Source organism: Babylonia areolata, chromosome 8 (genome assembly GCF_041734735.1).
Source record: "Babylonia areolata isolate BAREFJ2019XMU chromosome 8, ASM4173473v1, whole genome shotgun sequence".
In the NCBI taxonomy this organism is placed as follows: domain Eukaryota; kingdom Metazoa; phylum Mollusca; class Gastropoda; order Neogastropoda; family Buccinidae; genus Babylonia; species Babylonia areolata.
In genome coordinates this window covers 32954716-32960715 of record NC_134883.1, presented here as the reverse complement: position 1 = coordinate 32960715, position 6000 = coordinate 32954716, and the positions used below count along the sequence as shown (strand labels likewise).

At 43.5% G+C, this 6000-nt stretch overlaps 1 protein-coding gene across 2 annotated transcripts in view; it reads left to right on the top strand.

Annotated features, from left to right (window-relative positions):
- The first annotated feature begins 594 nt into the window (after positions 1-594).
- LOC143284753 (neuroglian-like) overlaps positions 595-6000 on the top strand; it is a 181079-nt gene continuing 175673 nt past the window's right edge. The window contains exons 1-2 of one of the 2 annotated variants that reach the window (XM_076591721.1): positions 595-1032; positions 1554-1611. The gene's annotated coding sequence lies outside the window, so the exon portion shown is untranslated. The remainder of the gene's footprint in view (positions 1033-1553; positions 1612-6000) is intronic. The other variant, XM_076591720.1, reaches the window with a different exon arrangement.

Below are 6000 nucleotides of genomic sequence, written 5' to 3'. Positions count from 1 at the left end.
ATCATCGAACTTTATCAACGGGACAATTTGAGGAGAAAACATGTGCACGACAAACGCCGACCAAGTCGATTTGGTATGACATTGTTCCAAATTGAAAAAAAAAACGAAAGAAAAAGAAGATAAATCATGAGGAAATTTAAACTAATCGGTTGCAAAACAGTTATTGCTGCAACACTTAAAAATAAATTTTAAAAAAGAAGCTTATTTTTCTTTTTTTTTTTTTTTTCTTTTTCTTTTTTGTTCTGCCGCTGCATTATCAAGACTCCGACGAAAGTTTCCACTTCAAAATATATGTGACCCCACCTCCTGCTCTCTATCACCCCTCCTTGCCCCCACCACCCCCTTTCCCTCACTCAACAACCACCACTGTTTCACCACCTCGCGTGGCGAGCGACCAAGCAATAACAGCACTGAGAGAGAGAGAGAGAGAGAGAGAGGCAGCGGAGAGAGCGTGGTAGAGGAGGTATAAGCAGCGTGGAGCCTGTCGATGCTGCTTGCTGTGAACTGGCGCTGGCTGAAGTGAAAGAAGCCGATTGGGTTTCCTGCTTGTGGCGGCTGCCTTCGTTTTGGCCACTCACTCTCCCACCACTGCCAGGGACCAGGCCTGCAGAGTTATCGCCGCTGCTTGCGTTGCGGGACAGACGACTCAGTCAGTCACTGGGTGGCACGAGTTGTGTTTGGGGACAGTTCGGTCGAAAGACAATGGTGACGCTTCCTCGTCTGCTGTCCTGGGGTTTTGGTGACTGGTGCTTGCAGCAGTGGTGATTTTGTGAGAAAAGGGAGAAAAGGGAAGAAAAAGTTTGTGGATGAGTTTCTGAATCCGAATCGTTTACGTTGTTGTGTCTAGTGGTGATTCTTTTTGCTTTGTGTTTTTCTTGTTCGGCTTGCGGAGGATTTAAAAAGTGACGGAGCTGGGACAACTTTTGCAGGGTGTGTTCGTTTGGACTTTGTGGGAAAGTTTTGGATTTAGTGGTGGTGGAAAATATTCTTCGTTCTTCGGCTGTTTGGGTGTTTGTGTGTGGCCGTTATGAGGTAAGACTCCGGAAAGGGACAGATGGCTGAGAGCGTGATAATTGCAGTGCAGGGTGTGAGGGGGGCGGGGAGAGGGGGGAGGGGTGTGTGTGAAGGGGCAGAGATAGGGATTAGTCAGTGGAAGCCGGTTGTGTTGTTCGATTGGACAGAGAGCATTTATCATTGGTGTGACGCACACACAGATGACTTTTTCGTTTCCTGTCTGACTGTGTGTCTATCCCACTTTGAGTCTTATGTCTGTGTCACTGTCTCATTTCCTGTCTCTGTCTGTGTCTGTATCTGTCGTTCATCTCTGGCCCCTCACTCCCTCTCTCTCTTTAAATCACTCTGTTACAGACACACTGAGACACACACACAGGCACACAAAGACACACTCATACATAAACACACACAAACACACGCACACACTCCCAATTCAATATCAGTCAATATTTGAAGCATTTTGTTGATTAGAAATGGTTGTAATCTTGGAAATTGGACTTAAAATCAGTTGTTTAGTCCTATAATTCTTTTGGTTTCAGAGCGCGCGCGCGCCGGCGTGTGTGTGTGCGCGTTTGACCTTGTTCAAGTTGTTTGTGCGTACGTAAATTAAAGTTTGATGTGTGTGTGTGTGTGTGTGTGTGTGTGTGTGTGTGTGTGTGTGTGTGTGTGTTTGACCTTGTTGTTTGTACGTTCGCAGTAAATTACAATATGATATTAGCTAATGGCTCCCGATTCTAATTAAAGGCATTTAAATAGATAAATGTTGTGAAGAAGTAATATCAATGGATTTTACCGTTTTTATTTCTCAGTGTAAAAGACATTCGCTGTTTCTCAGCCGGGTGTGCCGATTTGAAATGTTTCTTCCTCATTCTTTTATTTCAATATTTCAAAGTTTTTAAATTTATTTTATTATTATTATTTTTTTTTTAGCAATGATTTCCATGAATATTGTAGTCGGTCGGTACAAAACAGAACCACCAAGAAACGTGTTCTTAAGGCCTGTGTTAGGTTTATGCCTTTATGCATCAGGCATCATCTTCTGGTTAAAAAAAACCAAACTTTATTGTTAAGAGCACTAAGAGCACACACTTGCACTTGCACTTGTAAAAAAATGTTAGTAATGGCGAAGTTATGACCGCTGAACATTAATGGAAGAAGAAGAAGCAGATGTGGTGTAGCGTATATGGATAGGTCCACTAGATATCGTAACGCCTTCTTGGAATTAAAACATAACTTATTCGACTCATTGCTTGATATCACAGCTACAATTTACAATTTTCAGATGAGAAAATGTGATGCTGACACAGGAAAGAAAGAATCCGGGTTACTGGAACTCTAATTTGTGTTATACTCAATCGCCAGCATACACACAAACAAGACGTACGCGCGCGCTCGCGCGCGCGCACACACACACACACACACACACACACACACACACACACACAGAGTAATATATATATATATCTTTATGCTGACAAATTTGGTAAGATAGTCCAACAAACAAATTAAATGTTTTCCACACATTTTTGCCCCCTCCCCCCCCACCTCCCTGTCTCTCATATATATATATATATATATATATATATATATATATATATATATATCTGTTTATAAAAACACACATTCTCTCTCTCTCTTTCAAGAGAGAGAGTATTGTACAGCGACGACCCCATTCTGTTTCCGCCTCTTCTCATCGAAAATCTTACTCCTTTCTCAACCCTTTCAATCACTCCCTCTTGTGTACACACGAAGCACAATCACAGTCTGTGCAGGGGAAATAGAAACAAAAGCAAACCGACCAGAGAAGCAGACAAATGCTAAACTGTGGTGTGGATATACAGTATACATACACATTGCCCGGCCGCCATCGATCCTAATCAGTAATGAAAACTATGCGATGCGAGGTAGCAATAGTAATTCACGCACGCACGTGGCAGTACAAATATTTAACAAGTGCAAGTGGGGATGGGGATACCATGGCATCAATACCACCACTAACCAACCCCCTTCCACCCCCACCCCGCGAACACACTCACATACCCTCTGGCTGTGTAACCCGTGACAACGAAGCCTGCACGTGCAAACCGTTCGAGACCCAACGACCTACTGTCCTTGCCTTGACTTGCCGAGCCCAACCCAACACAACCACCCCCGAGTTCTCTCTCCCGTCCCAAGGTTTAGCAGCTTTTTTTTTTTTTTTTTAATAATTTTTTTTACCTGTTCAGTTCAATAACTTCCTCGTCAGGCCCTCTGGTGCTCGTAAATCCTCTCCCCCCTAATCGATTCACGCGTTGAAGAGTAACGGTCGGTTGGGTTTCCAGAGTTTTTGGTTCCATCCATTCCATTAGGGGTCTGTCCGTGCTCGGTGGAGATTGCTTCTGCTTCGAGGGACTTGTCAGTGAAACTTTGGGGTGGGAGGGTGGCTGGGTTGGTTGTTGTACACACGTAGGGCTGGTTTATGAGTTAGGGTTCAGGCCTGGCCCTGTTCGATCCCATTGTTATGAAACAGGCCCGGATATTATTACCGATGCTGTTAGTTTTTGTTTGTTCGCGTTGTTTCGAGTCTCCTTTGCTTGCGTTCTGGTTGAAATTGTTATTTTCGGGGTGCTTGTACTTTATGGCTGCTTTTGATTATATTGATGAATGTGTTTTAAAGCTGAAAAGAAAAGACGCCAGTACTTTTTTTTTCAGCTACGTACAAATTCCCTATCTTCTTTTAAACAGTTTTGTAAAGTTTATGTGTGCACATGTTGGTCAGTGAAAGTGTGTGTTTGTTTTTTTTGTGGAGGAACAACTGATCTTATGTTTGTTCGGTTTTGTATATTGTGTATTTATTATACATAACATTTTTTGTTTTACAGCGACAGAGACGAAAGCACTGTGTAAACAAAACAAAAAACGAAAAAAAAAAGAAAAAAGAATTTCTGCGTACATGTCACCATTGCCATCAGTACCAACTTCTTCTCGTTTTTCTTCTTATTTACTATGATGATTATTATGATGATTATTATCATTAGCAGCAGCATTATCGCTATTAGTATTTAGTTGTACTTACCGACATTTTAAGTAAACCACTTCATCGGAATATCACGGGTGTGCCAAATGTACATATGCAGTGGCAGTTGTTTCACAATGGAATAATATGAACAGAGAAAAAAAGGCGATTATTTTGGATAAGTGATTTCAGTTGTAATCCTAGACCATAATCACACCCTCCCAGGTTTGTCCATAAATACATGACAACAGTACAGAACAACCATGGGGTTATTACCCCATAATTTGGACACAGAGACAGAGAAGAGGAGAGGGAGAAAGAGAGAGAAGGGCGGGGGGAGGAGGGGGTCGGCGGGGAGGGGGGGGGGGGGGCGTATGGATGATTTATTCATAAGGCCAGTTACCCCTTTGTAAGGGGCAGGTAAACAATATTATATCGATTCATTTAAAGAAACGGAACAACCCCAAATGTGACTTAAACAAAAATTGAAAACACACGAAACAGCATTTTGAGTGCAGCATACGTAATATGCAATGACTTCTCAGTCAGATACTTTGTACAGGAGAGAGAGAGAGAGAGAGAGAGAGAGAGACTGGGCAATGGGACTCAGTATTCAAATTCAAAATTTTGCTCCCAGTCATTCAATTTTCAAACGCGGCTAATTCTTTCCATCTTGCTAACACCTACATCCATTGTACACACGCACGCATACATTGACGCGCGCGCACACACACAGACGGGAGAGAGAGAAAGAGCACAATGGATGGAAACAAATTAAGAAGCACATGGAAAGCGAATGCAGGAATTGAAACAGCAGCTTGCTGAAGTGGGCGAGAGAGGGGAGAATGAACACGGTGAACGCTGAAACCCGAATTGACTGGTTTCAACCATAGAGCGAACATAATCTTTTTACACTCAATGGTTTCTCTACCCTCCTCCCTTCCTCCCTCCCTTCTGTTCTCTCTCCTTCCCTCCCCTCCTGGCTGGAGATGGCTTTTCCAGCGGCCTTCCAATTACCCTCCCCTATCACACTCCACACACACACACACACACACACACACAGAGTTGCGTCGCTGTCGAAGCCTAACACACCCCCCGGGGAATAAGCGTTCCCTCTGACCTAATCCCCAACACATCAGACGACGCACACACACACACACACACACACACACACACACACACTGCACACGTTGTACGTTACACACACACACACACACACGGACGCACGCACTCACACACAAACACAAACACACACGCACACACACACTGCGAGGTTCCAGCAGTGAGCATTCCTTCTACGTGTTTTTTTTTTTTTTCGTTTTTTTCCGTCTTGCACGTGCTGCCCGGAGTGAGGCGACGTTTGCTGCACAGCAAGCAGAGAGAGAGGCAAGACAAGGACGTGTGTCGCTCTGAAGAGACGGAGGGGGAAGGGGAGAAGAGGGAGAGGGTGTTTAGGGCAGAGGAGTTCGAGTGGCTTTCGCTGCGCAACAAAGAAGTGAGAAAAAGAGCCACGTTTGATGAGGTTTGGGGTGGTGGGGGAAGGGTGTGGGATTGAGTTCTTTGGTAAGGAGGGAGGTGGGGGAGGGGGGGTGAGTATTGATGTGCTTTGGTGATAGTGAGAGAGAGAGAGAGAGAGATTCAAATTCAGATGGTTTATTCGTTTTAGGCCGAGGTCCATCACGAGGGGGAATGTGAACAGACAAATAGTCATGATATCAAATACAGACATAAAGATTAAAACAATGCAACTATGGATATATCAGGTTAATTAGGAACATTACGAAGTAAGTATTTCCCCATATCTAAAGGCTTTGTAGAAAAGACAAATTCGCAAAACATCAGGGTCAGTACAGGACAACAATAAAACCAGTTTCAAAAGACATGGTTGTTAATAGTATCTGGGTCGAATAAACATTTCTCTAATTTTTTTTCAGTACTTCACAACTAAATGAACTTAATCTTCATTTGAACGTTTACACATGGGACAAAAC